Here is a 23,035-nt window from a genome sequence, read left to right on the forward strand (position 1 = left end):
GAGTGTAAGCAAGTCAGACTAACCTGATGTCTCTTTGTTCCCCCGGTCAAGGGCATTTCCCTTGGCTAGCTTCAATCCCTCCCCGAGAGTGGTCGATAGACTCATTTTTGCGCAGTGGCAACAAAAGTGTCCCTGTGGCTCTTGTGCCTACAAATGGGGGATCGATACAGATGAAGAATCCGAAAGCGATTCAGGTGGAGCTTCGAAAGGCCTCCTCCCAGTTCCAAAAGATCACCGAGGTCCGCCAGTTTGGTCGCGGTGGTATTCCTTGCTGCTCATCGGACCAGGAGTGCGTTCGAGACCTTCTAAATTGTTCTAAATTTGCATCGAATCCGGTGAGCCCGTTTATTCCACCACACCTTGCATACTCGAAAGGCTTAGTTCGTGGGGTCGACGCGAGTCTGGACCCCTCAGAAGTACTAGACTTATTTTCAGTCGCTGGAGCTGTATCCGTATACCGGTGTAGCCGAATTATTGAGAACAAGAAGTCACCAACGGAGTCGGTGATTGTTACGTTCGCGGGAACTGTTCGTCCCACTGAAATCAAGGCATGGCCCCTGATATACAGAGTAGAGCCACTTTCCCCAAGACCACTACAGTGCTCGAAATGTTGGCGCTACGGACACACTATAAAAGGATGCAGATCGGTTACTCGATGCCGCCTATGTGGAGAGAATCACGACAGCACAGAATGTAAGTCTCAGGAAGAAAACTGTTGCCTATGCAATGAAGCACACCCTGCAGACTATTCGAACTGTTCTGCAAAGGAACGAAAATTAAGAATACTAGAAGTGGTGGAACGCAGGCGTTGCTCACGTAGGGAAGCAGTTACAGAAGTTCAGGGAAGATCCCAGGGATACGCAGGCGTAACAGCTCGTCACACCGCTAGTATGGATGTTTCTCTATCCAAGGCCATAGCAGAGGCAGTAAAGAAAGCTATGGAAAAGGCTATGGAACGACTTGCAACAACTATTTTTGAATCCTTGACACAAATGATGACTAGTCAGATGGCGCAGGTCATTGGTGCAGCCTCTACCCAAGCTCCTGCATACCAGGTTGCAAATGTACTAAACCTAACTCAAAAACAAACATCGTCGTCAAACTCGTCAGCTAACTCCCCTTGCGCAGGACCTTCTACTCATGTAGAACGGACGGAACCGGAACCCCTAACGGAAGAGTATGAAGACTACCAGGATGTAGACATGGAACACAAAAGTCTAAAACGCACACGATCTCCTCCCCACAAAATTTCTTCAAAGTCAAAAACTCAAAAATATGAAAAAGTGAACCTTTCCAAGAAGGACTTTTTGAAAGAGACTATTTTGGATCAGGCGGTTTCCGCTACCGTTCTATCTTCACCATAGGCTCTCAAAAACCTTGCAGTGGAATTTTTTTGGGGATGAAGACGAAGTGAACTGAGCAACCGTAGCTTCTTGCCTTGCTGCGTTAGTTTTGTCATAGTGCAGGCTTAATTGTGCTTCTTGGACGAGAAGACATCTGAAGCGATGACAGCCGGCACGTCATCGCTTGCGTCGAGCATGCCTCTTGGCACTCTATCCCCCAGTGATATAGTGTAAGGCTCGCAACGTCGACATGGAGATGACCGGTTCCTGTTTCTCCAACAGTGACCCTATGGACTCCGACAACGACTACACCGTCGTGGAGGGCAAGCGACTGAAGAGGAAATACCGCAGGACAACCAAAGATGTGAGTGAGCAGCGCCCCAATGTGCCGCCTACACCGACTTACAGGATTGCTTTTGTACCTCTCGACGTGTCTAAGAATTTAAATTCTGTGCACAGACAGGTAGTCAACACCTACCTTGGTAATGTGGCTCCGAAAGGAATTAACGAAGTGCGCTTCAACACCGGAAAAAACGTAGTCACAGTGGAAGTAGCGACGCAAGCCGCCCTAGAAAAATTGAAAACCGTGCGCATACTAGGACACATAGAAGTCCGGTCGTTCATTGTGCACAGTGGTCACACTAGGGCAGGCGTTATTTCTGATGTCGTGATTGACATCAGCGACGAAGAGTTCCAAAGGCTTCTGTCTTCAACAGTGAAGGTCCTCGACTTTCATCGCTTCGGTCGCTCGACGAGCGTCAAGCTTCTTTTCGAGGGACACACGCTACCTGATCATGTCAAGGTGGGCTATATGAGGCACCCGGTGCGTCCTTATGTGCCCCGACCAATGCAGTGTCACAAGTGCCTGAAGCTAGGCCATGTCAGCGCTGTCTGCACAGGCCAGATGGCATGCCTCCGCTGTGGCGGCAGTCATGACATATCTTCATGCACAGCAAAAGAAATGACGTGCTCGAATTGTGGTGGACCCCACGAGGCCAATTCCAAGGATTGCCCTAAACAGAAAAAGGAGATAAAAATACTGAACCAAATGAGCAAGAGAACTATGTCCCACAAAGACGCAGCAGCGTTAGTGAAAAACCGGAGGAGACGATCACGTCGTCAACGTGGGAAAGCTGTAGGTGCAAACGAGAGCTCCTTGGCTCCAATTCCACAGGTCCAGCAGAAGGTAGTTCAATCGGCCTCGATCGATCGATCTCTCCGAGCCATTGCTTCAAGCGAGCCTCACAAGCCCGGATTCGAATATATGGCCATGCTTGCCGCAGCGTAGACGGGCCTTAGACTGTCAGCGCGAGCAAGGACAATGCACTGAAAAATCACCGTTGGACTCTGTCATCAAAGCGATGCTGCGTCAAATAATCGACGCCCTGCAGCTGCTACTGACTGGTTTAAATACGCCAGTGGCGCCAACAGCTGCAAAAATTATGCAAGCTATAGACAGTCTTCTGGCTACACTGTAGTAGCATCTACCTCTGCCCGCGAAGGTGACTGTGCTGTTCTGGGAAGTCATCGTGTTCACCACGATGGGAACTCATCATCGTGTTCACCATACCAGCATCATTCTTCCTCTTCACATCCTATCTCTGTTATTCCCCCAACCCCCTTCCCCAGCGTGGAGTAGCAGGCTAGAGGCACTTCACTCAGGCCGACCTCTCCACCTTTCTGCCATTAAAACGTCTCTCTCTCTCTTTGCAGTGGAATTGTCGTTCAATTGTTTCTGCTACTACAGATTTATCGTATATTTCTTCTCAATTTTCTCCAGACATCATTATCTTACAAGAAACCTGGCTTTCAAATGGTCAAAAATATTCCCTAAAATATTATCGTATGTTTCGTTTGGATCGGCCTGCCAGAGGAGGTGGTGTTGCTTTCTTGGTTTCAACTAAATTTAGTCACAAAGCAACGATATCGTATCAAAGAATGTCTACCGAATGTGAAATTTTAGCATTGGACATTTCACTCCCAGACAGCTCCCCTTTTACCTTAGTTAATTTATATTTCCCAGCAGGAGTGCAGGATACATTTTCTCTAGACACCCTATTAGCTTCCTGCAGAAAAGACATAGTATTCGCTGGGAAAACAAGGGGAATGCGGGAGATGGCGATTCAAGGCGATGAGTAACACGAGAACAAGGTGAGAGCAGGAGCCAACGTTTCGACAAGTGGACTAGTCTTCTTCAAGGCAACATATGCTTTCCTCGGCACTGTATATATAGGTGGGGTTCTTCTAAAGGGGAGAGAAGGTAAGGCGGGTGGGTGAGGTAACGAGCGAGAGTGTGTTAGCGGCGAGAGTGTAGAATTGAAAAGAAATATAATGCACTACTGATAGTCGGTAGAGGAGTTTGAGGCAGCGCCGTGTGCAGGTTGACGTGTCATGGCAGGTTCCTCTTTACATGCAAGGGGTCTGGACAAGGGGGGGAGGGGGTCTGCTCGGCTGGAGGTCAGTGAACTATCGTGCCTGACAGGGAGAATAAAAGTAGCGGCGGAAAAATGGCGTTCAGGCGCACAAAAAAAAATTGCCGCGTATTTGCGTGCTTCGCTGCAAATGTCGTCGAAAGATGATAGTCTTCTGCCGGCCGTACTACATGAGTGCTGGTCTGATCCGCGGCCACCCGTGATGCTGTTCTCGTACCATTTCCGTCCTGGCATGATAAATGCAATGGAGGTTTGTTTGAACAGATTTCATTTTACCGCATTATTTCATCAAGCGGCCATTTATGTTTTGCCCTGCCTCAGACAGCGCTTCCTTTATGTTCAATCGGCCGCATCTGGCTGGCATTGATAAAATTGAGGAGGCACTGCGTGAGACATGGACGTCATCTGGCAATACATCGGGAAACATGAGCTTGTGTAGAGGGTTTCCTTCCTTCATGGCAGAGGGCGCTCGTCGGCGCGCATAGCATGACATTTTCAGCGCAGCTTAAGAAACTAGGGTCTTTAGAGTTACGTATCTATATATTTTCTATTAAAGGAACACACCTCCTAATACTTACCTAGTGATGTTGAGCCTCAGATATGCGTAATATTTACTTTGTGATCGATAACGTTCACAAGTATGAACAGCCGTACCAGTTTAAGTAGTGTGGGCGGTAAGCAAGTGGTCCAACTTTGGCCAGGTGGCTGAATCGGGTGACAGACAGACAGACAGACAGACAGACAGACAGACAGACAGACCAAAGTTTCAGCGTTTAAGTTCCCCAAGAAAGACTATCGTCTTTAAAAAGTGGTAAAGCCGGGGGGTGTTGAATATAGATAAAAGGACGAAAGGATTGAGTGAAAGCAATGGGAGGTTGGCATATTATTGACAATTGCATAAAAAAATCACCTAAGCAACTCAATGAACAATCACTAAGTGCTGTTGCCTATGCTTTTCAATTTGGCATAGCGAATAGATTCTAAAGCTCCCTTTGAAACGTTCATGCCTATTGGTTGCAATGTATTGAACTTATGAATGAGGTACGATTCTCTATATTTTCTGTCTCGTGCAGTACGAAAATTTGATTGTAGTATGTAGAGTTTAAGTTCATCAAAGTTATGACCTGATTGGTTGAAATGTTCGGCGTCGGCTTTGGGAAGCTTTTTAGCTGTGTCCGCGCGATGTCCGTTTAGCCTAATGTTCATTGATTTTTCCCGTTTCACCGATATATTGCTTCTTACAGAAGGAACACTCGAGCATATAAATTACATCGAAGCTAGTGCAAGTAAAGCTAGTTTTCACTTCGTGTGTGTAGCCATTTGCGGTACCTTTAATTTTAAGGTCACTTTGAAGGTGCTTGCAGGTTTTGCACCTGGGGCGAGAACATGCTTTTATAACGGGGGAATGATGTTGGCTGACTTTTGAATGCACTAACATGTCTTTATAAAGTTTCTGTTGCGGCGATAGGTAACCCTTGGTACATCCGGGAACGCTTTTCTCAGACGCTCGTTACTTCATAATATTGGGTGGTATTTTCGTAGGATGTTGTTTATGTTTGGGAGGGCGTTATAATATTGTGTTATAAAGGCTGGTGGTCTATCAAATTTTGGTATAGGTTGTTTCTGAGCTAATGCCGACTGCCTCTCTAATCTTGACGCGACGTCATAAGCCTGGTCGAGAGGAATTAATTGAGTTGAGTTGAGTTTATTAATCACATGAAGATTTGTACATTGGGTATGATATAAAGGTGGGGCCCTATAACTCTCGCAGGAGTTGTGGAAGGGGCCCCTATGTTATATGCTGTTATATAAAGACGAGCGCGCGCGAAAAAGAATGTGTGAGACATTACAAATATGGTACATACTCATGAAGCAAGTGACGCGAGCATGAAAGAGCGAAGATTAGTTTTGTAGCTGATAAATGGCTGTTGTGCTGTAAGATCTGTTCGTAATTTATTCCAGAGCTGCGATGCGGTATGCGAGAATGTAAATGATCCATAATTAGTGCGAGATTTATGAACGGTTAGAGTTTTCGAGGTGACTGATCGTAGAGGATATGTGGTATTTTGATAATTAATTTTTACAGAAGGACATAGTGCGATTTTGTACATGATTTTATAGAGCAAAACGAGAATGTGGTAATCAATGCAACGTTTCACCGGCAGTATGTTTAGTTTGTGGATGGTTTCGTTTCGCTAGGGTTGCTTTAAGGTAATTTAGGTGGTGGATATAATCGTTGTCGTCGCTACAGATTCTTCTTATTCGTTTCGCGTGCCCGACAAAAATAGCTGGCTTGCAATGTCGCGGGTGATGACTGGTGTAGTCTAAATACTGCTGGCTATCCGTAGGCTTCCGGTAAAGTGTTGTTCTCAGTTTTCCATTTTCTATGTAAACCGTCGTGTCGAGGAAGTTGATCTGTCTAGGAGAGTGGTGAATACTCGGGTGAATGTGGTTGAAATGGCTAATTAGGTCGGTTAGCGCGTTTGTGCCGTGTTCCCATATTATGAATATGTCGTCAATGTAACGCAAGTAGGTGTGGGGTTTTAGTGGGTATGATTTTATCAGGTTTGCTTCAAGCTGTCCCATGAAAATGTTGGCATACGTGGAAGCGAACGGTGTTCCCATGCTTGTGCCGAAAGTTTTTAGGTAGTGAATAGAATCGAATTCGAAATAGTTGAGCGTAAGAACTAACTCTCGAAGCGAAGGTATGAAGTAACAGCGCGTAATTAACAAGGACGAGAAAGGAACGAAGACCACAGGACAAGCGCTGCCCTGTGGTCTTTGTTCCTTTCTCGTCCTTGTTAATTACGCGCTGTTACTTCATACCTTCGCTCAACATGAACCAACTAGCCCTCATCAAGTTGTTACTAACTCTAGAAGTGACAGGTACACTTCGGGAGCGTGTGCCTGAGGATTGATTGCGAGGGACTTCGACACGGCTTCAATTCCTTCCCGCATCGGTATGTTAGTATAAAGGGCAGAAGCATCTAAAGTTACTTTGGAATAGCATGGTCGGAGAGAATTTGGTTAGCGTTAATCGAGTCGATAATTCGAAGGAAGTGCGGCGTATCTTGAACAAATGATGGTAGGGTGGTTGGGATGTTTGACAGATGGTGATTTAATAATTTAGATAGGGACTCGGTGGGTGTGTTGTTATTTGATACTATAGGCCTGCCTGGCATTTCTGCTGTAAATATTTCTTCTACGGGAATCTTATGTATTTTAGGAAGGAGATAAAAACGGCCGGCTTCTTTGTTATTGGGCATCATGAAGCGATATTCAGACTGGGTGATTAGTTCCTGGGACATCAGCTGCGCTATTGTACTTTGGACAAGGTTGCTGTAAACCGAAGTTGGGTTAGAGTCGAGTTTTCTGTAATGGGCGTGGTTGCTCAGTTGTTTGAAGGCTTCTTTTTTGTACTTTTCTATTGGCCAGATTACGATACTGCCGCCTTTGTCTGCTGGTTTTATTACAATATCCTTTATTTCCGCGAGTTCTTTAAGAATTTTGTGTTCAGCGGTGGACAAATTTTTGCGCTTGCGGCGATGTCTTGTTGACTCTAGAATTTCCTTTGAGATTAGTTTTATGTATAGATCAAGGTCTGGGCACTGCTCCGCTTCCGGTGTCCACGTGCTAGGGGGTGTCAGAGAGTCTTTCTCATGTTTTCCTACGTCGGGCCGCTGGTGACTCTAATTCACACCATGTCTTGGGGTTTTAAAACTGATTCAGAAGGAAAACGCGTGTGGGAATGGACTCTTGATAATAATCTATCTTGTCTAAATTCAAAAGTTACTACCTTTCTTCGCGGACAGTCTCAATCGGCTTTAGATCTCACTTTCTCCAGCTCATCTTTAGCTATATCATCGTGGAATACTATAGACTGTACTACGAACAGCGACCACCTTTCAATTATTTTTCAAATTGATTTCCCTGTGATTTCTCTTAGAAGGAAAAATAACTCATTTATAAACTATAACAAACTTCAAAAAGACTTGAAGTCTACGATGCTTTCACGTACGGATATGCAAGAAGATATTAGGGCCCTGAGCCTCTGTGCAGTTTCAAAGCGTTCCGCGAAGAATGCAACAGTTAATTTAACCTGCAACACAGGTAAAGCATTAAGTCCGTGGTGGAATTCAGATTGCGCGAGGGCCCACCGAAAACGAAAAGCTGCCTGGAAGCAACTTCTCTGTAATCAATGTCCAAAGAATTGGAGTGATTACTAATTTGTTGTTGCATCATTCAAGCGTACGATAGCTAAAGCCAAAGAGAAGTATGATATGAATAAATTCAATTATCTGTCTAAATCAAAACAAAAAAGCCCTTTTTAGGTTTTTACGCTCTCAAAAAATGATTCCAGTTCCAGCAAATATTGATTCTTTTGTGCTTTCGCCACGGGAATTATCCGAATTATTAGAAAATATAGGAAAAGGACTGGAAGACAGGTTCACTTCAATCATTCCACCGTACATAGTGAAACCATTAGCACTAGATGAATTTAGGGAAGTCACAACACAAGAACTGGCGCATGTTGTTCACTTTCTGCCTTCTTCAGCGCCAGGACCAGATGGAGTTACCACAGCCATGATAAAAATTCTGTATGAATTGTCCCCAGAAGAAATTTTGAATATTGCAAATTACTCTTTAAAAAATGCATGGATACCTTCAGAATGGAAACTTGCTAAGGTAATTCCGAGACTTAAAAAACAGGGAGGTGGATATGATTTAGATAATATTAGACCAATTTCCCCTCACATCAAACATAGTTAAACTAATAGAACGAATTTTAAATTGTCGAATTACGACCTACATTTCTGAAAACTTAATACTTAGCCCCTGTCAAATTGGTTTTAGATCTGGGTGCTCGATTTGGTGTGCGCACGTATATATAGACTTAGAGAGTCGCATACAACTTGCTCGTCGCCGAAGAGAATATTCAGCATTAGTGACCCTAGATCTAGCAAAAGCTTATGATTCCGTGGAACATGGCATACTGATAAAGCAATTAGAGAATTACAAGTTTCCGAAATACATCACGGCGTGGTTGTCAGAATTTTTAAGGGAAAGAGAATTCTACTGTTTTCAAAACGGATGTTCATCGTCTAGGTATAAGCAGCAGAGGGGAGTACCAGAAGGGTCAGTATTATCTCCTGTTTTATTTAACATATTTTAAAGCTCCATCCCGCGGCTCCAGGACATTCATGTATACGTTTATGCCGATGACATCGCTTTTTTTTTTGCATCGAATGCTGATCTACATTCACTTTATCAAATGTTACAAAATTACTTATCTATTCTTGAAACTCGGATTGAGACCATACATATGTCTCTGAACGTTAGTAAAAGTGCACTCCTTCTCTTTCCTTTAGATGTTCCCATTCGCATTTCACTGATGTATCGTCAAGAGTTCATTCCCCAGGTGGATTCTCCTAAATACCTGGGTATTACATATGATGGAACACTAAACTGGAAAAGCCACATTGAAAACGTCGCGTTTAAGGCAACTCTGGTTGTAGGATGGTTGCGTAAAATCAGTAACCGACGATACGGGTTGCGAAGAAACACATTGATTATGATATATAAAATGTATGTCCGACCAATCATGGAATTTGGATGTGTCTTATTTTCTGGCTGTCCAGCTTATAAAATTAAACCTTTGGTACTATTAGAAAAGGAAGCTCTGCGTTTGTGCCTTGGACTCCCTAAGTTTGTTGCAAACAACGTTCTGTATATGGAAGCGCGATTACCATGTTTAATTAGTAGATTCAAAATCCTTACTGTCCTAACGTACCTAAAGTTTTACGATTCTCCTCAAAGATCAATGTATTTTTTCATTAATGAACCAAGTACATTTTCTAATAATCATTGGTCGCGACTGCACACCCCTCAGATCGTATTCGTACAGGCACAGCTAACACCACTAAATGTACAAATTCAATGTATTCACTCAATAAGTCAATCCAAGAAAAACCTCCAAATTGAATTTGACGATATTTTCCCCTCGAATGCTAAACTAATGCCATTCCAATATTTAAATTACCAATTACAAGATTACCTCTCTCACCAGGAAACAAACAATACAATAGCCACTGACGCTTCAATGTTAGACGAAAAGGCTGGCGTAGGCATCTTTTCTCCTTCTCTTAGCTGGTCCTTTTCTATTCGCCTTCCGGATTACACGACTATTTTCATAGCAGAATGATTGGCGATTGTCTTAGCCCTGCGCAAACTATCCCCGAATCAATTATCAGCTGTCGTAGTAACAGACTCTCGGTCTGTATGTGTGTCGCTTTCCTCAGGAACGAATACAACTACCTTAAATGTTTTTCAAAATTTAGTCCCTACAACGTAACAAAAAATTAATTTGCTCTGGGTTCCTGGACACTGTGGTTTATACATAAACGAAATGGCAGATTTATTAGCCAGAACATCTTTAAATGGACCTGTGCTTCATATTTTGCCGGATACAGCTTACGTCACTGCATCGAGATTCAGAACGTTTTTCCTACGAAATGACTACAGACTTTCAGCATCTCGGTTTTGGCTGGAATAATCAGTGGTGTCCTTCTCGGCAGTTAGAAGTTACATTCTCCAAATTACGCTGTCGCATCCCGGAATTGAATTTCTATTTACATAGAGCTGGTCTGACGATGTCCCCTCTGTGCCAAAATTGTAAGGAAATTGAAACAATAGACCACTAATTTTTATCATGCCGACGTTATTCAAACCAGAGAAAGATATTACTCGAAGCTCCACTCTGCAAAATTGGATTAAGATTAAGTTCACCAGTATTATTATCATTTGGGGCCTCCAGCCTCGGCTATTGTCACAGAGACGTTTGTTGCACAGTGTTTAAATTTTATTGCGATATCAATTATATGGACACTTCAACCGGATTTCTGCCGTCGGCGTCGCCGTCGCCGTCGCCGTGAGGTTCCGTATAGATAAAATCTTCGCCGCGCGCCGTATGCCCGAGCGGAAGCGTGCGGGGACGCGCGCTATCACGGAGAGCGAACGCACTCATCTCCCACGCGCAAGCAAGGAAGCAGGAAGCCAGCGCCGGAGGGAGCGGGGGGGGGGGGGGGGGGCGCACTTCTACTCTGCCAACAACCGCGCTCGTCGCTCGTCCGCACCGTCTCTTATCTCCACACGGCTCTGACCTTTATGCGCCGTGCATTCGCCGCTCAGTTTCCGTTGAAGCGATAGACCGCACGTACCTTCGCCCGCTGCGGCGTATGCTTGCTGCCAGCGTTTTGACAGTCGTTGTCTGCAGTCATTCAGTGTGATATATTCGTGTTTGTTTGTGCGCGCTCACACCACGCTTGTTCATTCAGTTAGTACTAGTCGGGCGACATTTTCCAACGCACGCTAGACATGCAATGCTGCCCGGATCGGCAGTGCAGCGCTACAGGTGTGTCCCTTCGCACGCGCTGCCCACGGGAAGCGCTTCTCATCAACACCACCGTTTCAGACGCGCCTTCTCGTGGTCATCGAGTCTCTCTTCATGTCGGTCTACTTACGCCGCAGCACACCTGCTTACTTAATCAGCTCATGTTTACTACAATTCATATTGCTACCAAAGCCGCTCACCTTACTTCGTATGACATTGCTGTGTTGCTATCGCATTCATTGCTTCGCCCTTAGGGCGAAACTGTGACATTTTTAACTGAAACAAGACGATTACCCTGTTAATTATTGTAACTTTATTCTACCTATCAGATCAGTATTCATTTCACTGAAATTGTTTCTCCAAATTCGTTAGTAACATTGTATTTTTTCTGACCTTGATAATAACCTCATTTTTTCACCCTTCAGTTAGTCTGACTGCTCGTTGGCACACTACTCTATTTATACAAAATTTTCTTTGTTTTTGTTTTTGCCTTCTTTTATTTTGTGTATCTCATTGTCAAAAAGAATTTTTTAGCTACCTACTGCCGCCCGATTCTTGGCCTATCCCCCTCAGTGGGTGTACAGTGCACTAGAATAGGGGGTGCGAGCCATGATAAAGGATCATCATCATCAACAGGCAAAAGGTGTTGATGGCAGTCCAAAGGGGAACACGGCGTCACATCGGGGAGACGGTAGCTCGGTTCCTGCGCTGCTTTGCTGGATCCACGTGGTAACAGCTATCAAAGCCTGCACGATAAAGCAGAATGGCGATTGACGCGGCTGCATTACTGCAGTACTTCCATGCCCACTCAATGAGAGTTTTTTTACAGCGTAAGCTGTTACGGGCTCATTCCAATAGCCGTTTCGGTTCGCGTCGTTGTCCGCCGTGGCCGCCGCATAATAACCTTTATCGCTCGAAATGCGAAAAAAGGTACGCGCTCTCCGCCGGGATCGAAGCCAGGCCCGCTGCGCGGGAGGCGGATATTCTACCACTGAGCCACGCTAGCGCTTGCTATCGGGTAGCGGAACGATGCCCTAAAACGATCCCAAGCGCGCAGGGGCAGACGACCCGAGCCTCCGCCAGTATGTTGGCGCCATCTAGTTAATGTGCCTGCAAACGCAGCGCGACCGACATGGTTGCAGTTGTAAGGTTTGATCGGGCTAATGTGGCTAGAATGGGGAAGTGTGCCGAGCGGCAGGCAGCGCCTATAGACGATTTGCAGCAGCCGGTTTGTGCAACTGAAATCAGATGGCGCCACCGGAGCGCCGCGCGTGTTGGACATCTCTGGCCTTGGGCGCGGAAACGAAACTACCTTTGCTCAGTCGCGAAAGCGTAGCCAGCGGCGTTTAACAAGCGCAGTTTGTCAAACGTCGAACAATATTCTGCTCCATGTGGAGATTAAGAGGGAAAACGTGTGCTGTGGTCGGATGCAAAAACTGTGATGGCGACATTAAGCTGTGGAACACGTCGGTGTGTGAAATACACGCGCCACAGCTGCATCAAGACTGCCCGTGCCCGAGGCCGTTTTCCATGCGCCGATTTCCTCAAGGAAAGAAAAACAAGCTCACCCGACAATGCTGGATAGCGAACCTACAGAGAAAGAACTTAAATTAAGGCACATCGGCAAGAGTAAGTGGCAGATCATAGTACCGAATAAGCGAACGCGCTCGGCTTGCGGAATAGTGTATCAACTTCCCATCTTGCGCTTGCTGTACATTAAAGTCACCGTGCGGTGTTTCCGTGGCAGAACACAAGCATTAGCGATATCGTATTGGAACAGTCACCTGCTATCAGTGATGTTTATCCTTAAGCGAAATTACACGCCGCGTGCGTATATGCGCCGGGATCGGTGCCAATTAAGGCGTACTAGTTGTCGCGGTGAGAACTACTGCAAGAAAGATTGGAAAAGTGCTATCTGAATCGCATTTTTAAATCGTTAAGCTTGACGAATTCCTGCCTGCGCGTCTGATTTTACATATGTTGGTTTCGCTGCTGTTTCGGATGCACGGTGTGATCAGAACGTAGACCTGGCGTTGTTTGTGGCCACAGGTGCGCGAAAGCTAGCTGTGTTGACGCTGTAGCACAAAATTATTGTTTTAAACAACGCTAGAAGCGTTGGTTGCGTGTTTATCGTATCGTTTATCGTAAATGTCAAGAGAAACCATGAAAATAAAAGTAAATAATTTCAAACTTACCAGTTTGACATTATTTGATTAGCTGCGTATTAAAGTAGTGGTAACTACAAATCAGCTGTTTCCTTCTGCCTTGTGTCTTTTAGGTTTCCCCCAAAGCGCATGCTGAATATATATATTATTTACTTTAATTTTCATAGCCTCTTTTGACATCGCGAAATTGTGGCATTATTTGACACTATGAAATTATGACATTATTTGTGATTATGGAAAAGACATTGGCAGCACATTGCTATTGCCTTTTTTGTCACATTTGTGGCAGTTTGCAATAAGAACTGCATGCGTTACCCATGTGCGTGCTTTTTATTTATGTGGACTCCTTTATTCTTACGTTCAAATAAAAGCAAACCATTGTAAATATTACATGAATCACCCTTTTCTTTCAGGCATGTTCTATTCACTTTGTTGATGGGCGTCCAACCAAGGACTATCCCTACCCAACACTGCAGCTTGGAACACAGCTTTATGCTGCAGATGCCATCCTTCGATTGACACAAAGCTTTCCCAACATTGCCACTGTCAAAAAGGTTGATGCCCTCTGCAAACCCACTGTAGTCCCGTGCAGGCTTCCCATCTTGGTCGATCGCCTTGACCATGTAGTCGTAGACAACTGAAATAGGGGAGAAACATTTGTATGTACTGCGGGAATGAAAAAAAAAATGGCAATGAAAGAAAGCTGATTTTTTATTTACTCCTCAAGACATCCGCAGATGTTTGAAATAACTAAAATAACACGATATATACAGTCTGATATTAAACTGATCGTTTGGATTTATAAATTATAGTTCTGGAGTTTCAATAATTCATACATATTTGATTACTAAGCTGGTGTTGCTCTCCTATGAAGAGTTTGGAAAGTTCAAACTCTCATAACTACGTGCATGGCGTCGACGCAGCACACAGATTTTCAAAATTATACGTGCATAAAAAATAAAACGGCCTTTTTAGAGGGTTATTTCTTCGGATCTCTTTCTTTCTCGTTGTACCTCGTTTTCTGTCACACTGAGCTAGAAGCTGCTTACATCGGTCTCCGATCGAAATCGGACACTTCGATTACGATTTGCGGATCACGACCGACTGGATTCGGATCGAGGCTCAATTGCGATCGAACGTGCCCGTGTGACACGGGTTTTACTATGAAACAACACCCGTTCGGGGGCATTCAGTTAGTGGATCCAACAATCACAATCTGCCGCTCTGAAGTCAACTACGCGAAACTATTGCGTGCCCGCCGCACAGGTGAATTCTGCAGAGATCAGTGCACCAGTATCGAGGCAAACGCTTGCCTCAACGTATGTGGGAAGCTAAAATACCAGCGAGCGAGATGTCAACACACAAGCGGACACGGATTTTTCACTCGGCGGTCAAGCATACACATTCGAGGCCGTCAAGCAAAGCGCGAGATGCTGGGCAACCACTTCAAACAGCTCAGATCGTAGCTTAAGTACACCACACTAACCACAAAAAGAAAAAGAACTAGCGAACTGACGTGAACGCCGCACAAGAAGCCTCCATGAGCTCGAATCGCTCGGCGCGAACGAGCGACGCGCATGCACGATGATCGAGCGCCAGAGCGCTCCGGCGCGAGCACATACAACGTTAAAATGACAAACAATGGTTCACTTACATGATCGTTGAACCATGGAACAAAGCTTTGTGTCGTCGATCCAGCCGCTGTCCATCGGTGGACCCGAAACAACGCCGCTTGCCGCACCGTCGCCCACGACTACAGCAGTACGGCTCCTTCGCTGGCCTTCAACCCAAGGCCAGTCATGCCGGCGCAATCACGTGATCAAACATGGCCGCGCCCGTGCGCCGCTGCTGAAAACCGTCTATTGGGCGCATTGAAGCCGCCGGCAGGGAGCCGCGAGGGGGCGCGCGCTGACGTTTATACATAAGTTTATGCTGACGTTTATACATAAGTTTATACTCTCTCGAGTGAAGCCGAACAGGACGGTCGAGTGAAGCCGAACAGGACGGTCGTGGCCGAGTGGAGCTCAGCGCAGCAGGAGCAGTGAACAAGTTCAATTTTTGTTTATTCTTATTTGGTTGATAGAAGTGTTAGGGTACCCGAGCTATCTATACATATTGTTTTTCATGCTTTTTTAGTTTCTTGGTTAGTTTGGTAGGACGTTAGTAGGTAGCGAATAGTTCAATTTTTTAAATTTATTTTGGAAGCGGGTTGTGGCGCACGTGTTGCATGGTGAAAGCAGTGTAAAGCGGCAGTTTTAAACCGCGTTAGGGAAGCTAGCGGAGGTAGCCGGGTAGCGAGTTTGCCGTACGGCTTACCGTGGGGCTTTGTTCAGGTATTTTATTGGGCTTTCTCGTTAGGTGGACGGGTGGACAATGGTGTGGCAGGCTAGGAAGGACAGGGGTGATGACGAGCTGGTGCAGTGCGAGGAGTTCAAACGTTGGTGTTATTTGGACGAGACGCACTTCGCCAGTTTAGCCGACGCTGAGGAGGCTAGCTTCGCGTGCAGGTCGTGTGAAGGATTTAAGGGAGCTGTGCGGTGGATGGAAGGGGAATGGGCAGCCAGTGTGGAAGAGCTCAAAGGGGAGCTGAAGGTGGAGCGAGAGCGGCGAATTGAGCTCGAAACTCGGATCGGCGAGTTGCTTCACTGGGAGGGGGCCGAGGCCGTCCTGGTAAAGCGAATAGCTGGCGAGCTACACGAAGAACGGGAAAAGCGGGCCGTGCTGCAAGAGCGGGTGGAGGCGCTAATGGTACAGGCGGCGCGTAATCCCGGGTCAGCTCAGGCGGGCGGCGGGGACAGCGCGGAGACTCAGGCAGAGGCATGCCATGAGAGCAGGGAGGGACGCCTAGGGGCCGTTGAACAGCAGGCGAGAGCCGGCGGCAACACGGCGGTTCCACAACTCTACAGCGAGGTAGTGCGGCAGGCTTCGGGTGGGAAGGGACGAACGGCAGGGAGCACATCGTCACGTGTCAGTGGCGCACGGTGGGTGGAGAACCAGCTAGCGCGAACTGGAGGACGACAATCGCAGGCGGGAGGCAAACGTGTAAAGCGAAGGGTCCTAGTGGTAGGGGACTCCAACGTAGCTAGGGTTAAGGAGGGCGTCCTTACAACAGTGAAGGCAGGCAGACGGGCGGGTGAGGGTGGAGGCCCAGTCAGGGAAGTGCATGGTTGACGCAATGGCAAAAGCTCAGACGGTGGTATCGGACAACCTCGAGCATGAACATCTGGCCGTTATCCATGCTGGTCTCAACGATGTGCTGAAGGGAAGGAGCCAGAACCTAAACGGACAGTTAGAGGTTGGGTTGCGTAAACTCAGAGAAACCTCTGCGAATGTGCATGTGACCATATGCACAATCCCACATGTCCGGGGCCAGGCTAGCGGGATGGAACGGAGTGTGGTTGAGGCTAACCGGGTCATTAGGGGTCTGAGAAGACCACTTGGGTACGGCATAATGGAGGTAAACCGGGAAGTGTACGAGTCTGGCTCCCACCCTTTTGCACAGGATGGCATTCACTACAGTGGTGCCACGGGCGGGAGCGTAGGTAGTAGGATAGGGCGCCAAGCTACGGCTTTTTTGGGGAGATCCAGAGCCCTAAGACCACCAGTGTAGACGAAGACGGACCCAGAGAGGCTCCAAGATTCAAGAAACGTAGAATCGGTAGAAGAAATAGACGTAAGCACCAGGGGCAAGGTCATTCTGACAAAGGGTACATTAACATGCAAGGTGGCAGGAATAGGCTGAAGTGGGAGGAGATAGACGAGCAACTAAGGCAAAAAAAGCTGATGGTATACGGGTTTGTGGAGACACATCATAGGGACATGGAGCAACCTCCCTGTAATCCTGACTATGCATGGGAATATTGCAATAGAACAGAGGGCAGCAGAAAAGGGGGTGGAATTGGTGCATTCATTCATAAAAGTATGAACTGGCAAAGGGTCAAACAGGAATGCAAGGAGCATTTATGGCTAAAAGGGAAAGTTGCAGGAGAGCAGACACTCCTTGGCTTTGTATACCTGTGGACAGGAGCAAATGCCAAAGAGGAAAACAAAAAAATGCTGGAATGCATATCAAGTGACATTAATGAGCTAGGAGAAGGGTGCGAGATTATTATACTAGGAGATATGAACGCACACATAGAAGACATGGACGGGTACACAGACTCAACAGGCAACATGATGCTGGATATGTGTGAAATGCATGACTTAGTTGTATGCAACAGTACTGAGAAGTGTGAAGGGCACATAACATGGGAGGTAGGGAGCCTGCAGTCGACGATAGATTATGCACTAATGTCACATAGGATGCACGATAGGCTAAATGTAATGAGCATAGATGAATATGGCTCCAGAAGTCTAGGTAGTGATCACAAACGTATTAAGGTGAGTTTTAGAAGGGAAATGAAAGTAGGTAGGAGGCAAGATAAACAACCAGGTGGGATATTTTACTCGGAAAAGCAGCTTGAAATAGCAACCCAGCAAATTGAGGAAGTAATTTCAGAGGATGCAAAAACAGAATGGACATATGCAAATTTAACAGGACTATTTGAGCTAGAGCTTACTAAGGTACGAGTCAGGACAAAAGGGAACAGAAGACGTAAACCCAAGAGCTGGTGGGATGAGGAGGTTATGAAGGCCATAGAGAAACGTCAGGAAGCATCCAGGGAACACAGATATTCAAAGCAGAGGGGTGAACCAGAAGCTGATGTAGGCAGAAAATGGAATAACTTCTTAAACTCTAGAAGGGAAGCATCCAATTTGATCAATGAGAAGATCAGAAGAAAGGGGAGCCAATGGTTGTCAGAAGTAAACAAAAAGGATAGAAAAGCAGCGAAGAAATTTTGGAAACATCTCAACTCCTTGAGTAATAAGACTAGCCTGGAGCAGAGGTTTATAGTTACAGCTCAAGGTGTTCGACTAGAGGGAGATGAGGCAATGGAACATATAAGAACAATGATGACAGAAAAATTTAAAGAACGAAACATAGTATGTGCTCAATCAGGTGAGGATGGACTAGTCAGTGTAGTGGCTCCACTGGCACAAAGCGAGTGGGAAAGGGCAGAGAAGAGGGTTCCTAGTAGCACGTCGACAGGTCCTGATGGCATCCCAATTATGTTGATAAAGACATTGGGCCCAAAATCTAAGAAAGCATTAAGAGAGGCAGTGAGCAAAATGATAATGGACGGTAAAGCCCCCGACGGGTGGAGACTGAGCAGGATGAGCATGATATATATAAGGGAAAGGGGGACAAAGCCGACATAAACAACTACCGTCCCATAACAGTGACGTCAGTGGTTTACAGGGTGGTGATGCAGATTATAAAGGACAGACTGCAGGCATGGGTGGAGAGCGAGGAGGTGCTGGGGGAACTACAAAATGGGTTCCGAAAACAAAGAAGGTTAGAATATAATCTGTTCTCATTGACACAGTGTATTGAAATAGCAGAAGAGGAACACAGGCCCATATGGCTTGCCTTTCTGGATATCAAGGGAGCCTATGACAGTGTAATCCAAAAGGATTTGTGGGTCATACTGGGCACTCTAGAGGTGGAAGATGGAGTAAGAAATCTTTTAAAAGATATCTATAAAAGTAACAAGGTGCTTATAAAATGGGAAAACAAGGTGTCTGGGCCTATAGAGATACAGCAGGGGCTTAGGCAGGGGTGCCCTCTGTTGTTCATGCTGTATTTACAAGGATTAGAGAAAAAATTAAAGAGGAGCGGACTTGGCTTCAACCTTTCCTATTTCAAGCAAGGAGAATGGAATAAACAGTCATTACCAGGACTGATGTATGCAGATGACATTGTACTTATGGCTGACAGCAAGGAAGACTTGCAGAGATTAATGGACATCTGTGGTAAGGAGGGAGGTAGCTTAGGTTTGAAGTTTAGTAAAGAAAAATCGGCAGTCATGACTTTTAATGATAATCAGGGCAGCGAGCATAGGATACAGGAGGTTACGCTGAAGGTGGTGGATAAGTACAAATATCTTGGAGTGTGGATAAACAATGGGGCTGAGTACCTAACGGAACACGAAAAATATGTGACTGCTAAAGGTAGCAGAAATGCAGCTGTGATGAAAAATAGGGCACTGTGGAATTACAATAGGTACGAAGTGGTGAGAGGGATTTAGAAAGGGGTGATGGTCCCTAGTTTTACTTTCGGCAATGCGGTCCTGTGCATGAGATCAGAGGTTCGAGCAAGGTTGGAAGTTAAGCAGCGAGGGGTAGGTAGACTGGCTCTGGGAGCACACGGAAATACACCAAGTCAGGGGGTACAGGGTGACATGGGATGGACGTCATTCGAGGGCAGGGAAGCCAGCAGCAAGATAGAATTTGAGGAGCGATTGAGAGAAATGGCAGAAAAGCGGTGGGCAAGGAGAGTTTTCAGTTATTTGTACATGAGGAATGTTGATACAAAATGGAGGAAGCTGACCAGAAAACTGCCAATCAAATATTTGGACTGCAGGAGGGGTGCAATCCAGGAAACAGCGGTTAAGAAAAAGGTTAAGGAAACAGAGACGGGTCTGTGGAAAACAGGGATGCAGACGAAATCAGCACTGGGAACATACCGAACTTTCAAGCAAGAAATTGCCAAAGAAAATATCTACGATAATTCTAGGGGAAGCTCTTTGTTGTTTGAAGCCAGGACGGGAGTATTGCGGGCTAAGATGTACCGAGTCAAGTACCAAGGTATAGCTGTGCTGAGCTGAGTGCGCTGTGCTGAGTGCAAGGCAACGGGGCTGATTTTTTCAAAGCACTGGGGTTTAGGGACAGTGAAGGCAAAATAGACTTTAAGCGGGTAGAAATAACCAAACAGAGGTTATCTGATTGGTGGATAAAATCAAGGCAGGGGTGAAATTTCACCCACCACAAAGTACAAAATATGTTAATAGTCATGGCTAGGTGGCGTATGCCACCACCCGGTTTAAAGGGTTCAGCCCCATCCATCCATCCATCCATCCGTCCGTCCGTCTGTCCGTCCGTCCGTCCGTCCGTCCGTCCGTCCGTCCGTCCGTCCGTCCGTCCACCGCCCGCCCGCCCGCCCGCCCGTCCGTCGTCCGTCCGTCCGTCCGTCCGTCCGCCCGCCCGCCCGCCCGCCCACCCACCCGCCCGCCCGCCCGTCCGCCCGCCCGTCCGTCCGTCCGTCCGTCCGTCCCGCCCGCCCGCCCCGCCCATCCGTCCGTCCGTCCGTCCGTCCGCCCGCCCGCCCGCCCGTCCGTCCGTCCGTCCGTCCGTCCGTCCGTCCGTCCGTCCGCCCGCCCGCCCGCCCGCCCGCCCGCCCGCCCGCCCGCCCGCCCGCCCCCGCCCGTCCGTCCGTCCGCCCGCCCGCCCGTCCGTCCGTCCGTCCGTCCGTCCGTCCGTCCGTCCATCCGTCCATCCATCCATCCATCCGTCCGTCCGTCCACCATCCATCATCCATCCATCCGTCCCATCCATCCGTCCGTCCGTCCATCCGTCCGTCCGTCCGTCCGTCCATCCGTCCGTCCGTCCGTCCGTCCGTCCACATAAACATAAACAGATCAGCCGTAGAGATAAGCAAGAGACGATCAGAGTACTGGTGGAAAAAAAGCAGGGAAAAGATAGATACGACCTGGTCTCTTAAAATCATAGGTAGCGGCACAAGGTAAATTTTTAAAAAAGAAAAATAATAATGAGAGGTATACAAAAATGCTTGATAAAGCACATGTATAGTATACCTGATTAAATCAAGCAGGCTAGGTGACTATTTGTCGCCGCCCCGTTTCAAAGGGGATGCCAATAAATCATCATCATTATTATCAACAGGAGCAGCGTGCCAAAGAGATCAGTTTTCTTATTTTATAGTTCCTCTTTGTTTTGTTTTTTTGTAGGAGGGTTAGCCTAGCCAAGCAATCTTTATAACTTATTTTCATGCTTTTTCACTTTCTTGGTCTTCGAGCTTAGGTAAAAGTAGTTAACAAATTGTTTTTTTTTGGTCACATCCACGCCTTGATAGTAAGAGATGATGGTTGGTACTCGGGGAAACCCACGCGTGCGTTGTTCTGAGTGCGAGCGTTCTTACGCGTTGGAAGAAACGCGGTTTAAAACTGCACGCGAAGCGAACGGTGCCGATTTTATCTGTAGGATGTGTGCTAGGGTCGCAGCTAGACCGTCTCGAGCAAGAGAAAGATAAGCTAGCTAAGCGGGTTGGAAAGCTTGAAAGCTTGATAGCCGGGAGGCAGTGGCGGAACCGTCAGTGATATTCACGAGGGGGATACCACTGACGCAGCCGCGGAAGAGAACAAAGCCAAGGGCAAGGATAAGACAGGAGGGGAGGGCATTGTGACCTCAGGAGCAGCTTTCGGCGGTGAGGGGGAAGAAAAGCGTCGAGTAGTCTTTGTTGGGGATTCCAACATGCGTAGAGTAGAACCGGCGATAGCAGAGAGGGTAGGTGCAGGCGAACGAGTCCAGGTTAGCGCGCTTCCGGGAAAGCCGATTAGAGAGGTGATAGCGAAGGCCAAGGAACGCATGTGGGACACAATGGAAGAGAGACACCTAGTGGTGATAATGGTGTACTGCACGGACGAGGAGCAGGGATCACAAAGCAAATAGCCAAAGGGGTCACCGACCTGCGGAATGTTTCGAAGGAAGTACAAATCGCGGTGTGCACGGTGCCAGAGGTTGAAAGGCAGGGCTATGAAATTGAAAGGGCAGTTCTTGCAGTAAACAGGGAAATTTGGACTCTAGCTAAAGCAATGAATTTTACGGTCATTGACATCAACCGAGAAGTGCACCGAGCAGGCCGCGAAGGCGCTTTTGTGCGTGACGGGATACATTTTAGCGAAAGGGTAGAAACACCGGCCGGACGTCGATTCGCGAGCTGTAGCTTCTTTAGGCGGGCGTCAGGCAATCAGGAAGCAGGATTAAGTATTGAACGTAGCGAAACACCAACAAAGGGCAGAATTAGACGACCAGAAGTCAGGAAAAGACGCAGAAAGCATAAGAATAGAGAAGGTAAAATTTTCTACTTTAACATGCAGGGTGGTCGCAAGCAGGAAAAATGGCTGGAAATTCAAGCGCGGCTGAATGATGAAGCGATTAGCGTGTACGCCTTGACCGAAACGCATCTACGAGATTTGGAGCAGCCGCCTGTTATTGACAATTTTGTATGGGAAGGGTGCAACAGAATGACCGGGTCAAGGAAAGGTGGAGGCGTAGGCGTACTAATTAGGCGAGGTCTGAAGTGGGAAAGGGTAAACGAGACATGTAAAGAGCATTTATGGATTAGTGGCACATGGCAAGGTAAAAAGACGTGGCTGGGAGTAGCTTACCTATGGACAGGTAGTGATAGCAGAGAAAAAAAATAAGGAATTGGTTGATTGCATTAGAAGCGATATTAATGAGTTCAGTAAATCGGGCCAGGTGATATTAGTGGGAGATATCAACGCTAACATGGACGATTTAAACGGATATACTGATTACAACGGCTCTCTAGTGCTGGATCTGTGTGATGAACAGAACCTTATAGTAGTTAACAGGGAGAATAAGTGTCATGGACAGGTAACGTGGCAATGCGGAAACAGGCAGTCATGTATCGACTACGCCTTAGTCTCGGAAATGGTCTACGAACAACTAGACCAAATGATAATAGACGAAAATGGAAAAAAAAATAGCCTGGGAAGCGATCATAAACGTTTAGCATTAAAGTTTGGGCGAGATATACCAGCGCAGAACATGAACCCATAGCCT

The sequence above is a fragment of the Dermacentor silvarum genome, chromosome 5 (assembly GCF_013339745.2).
Source record: "Dermacentor silvarum isolate Dsil-2018 chromosome 5, BIME_Dsil_1.4, whole genome shotgun sequence".
NCBI classification, from domain to species: Eukaryota; Metazoa; Arthropoda; class Arachnida; order Ixodida; family Ixodidae; genus Dermacentor; species Dermacentor silvarum.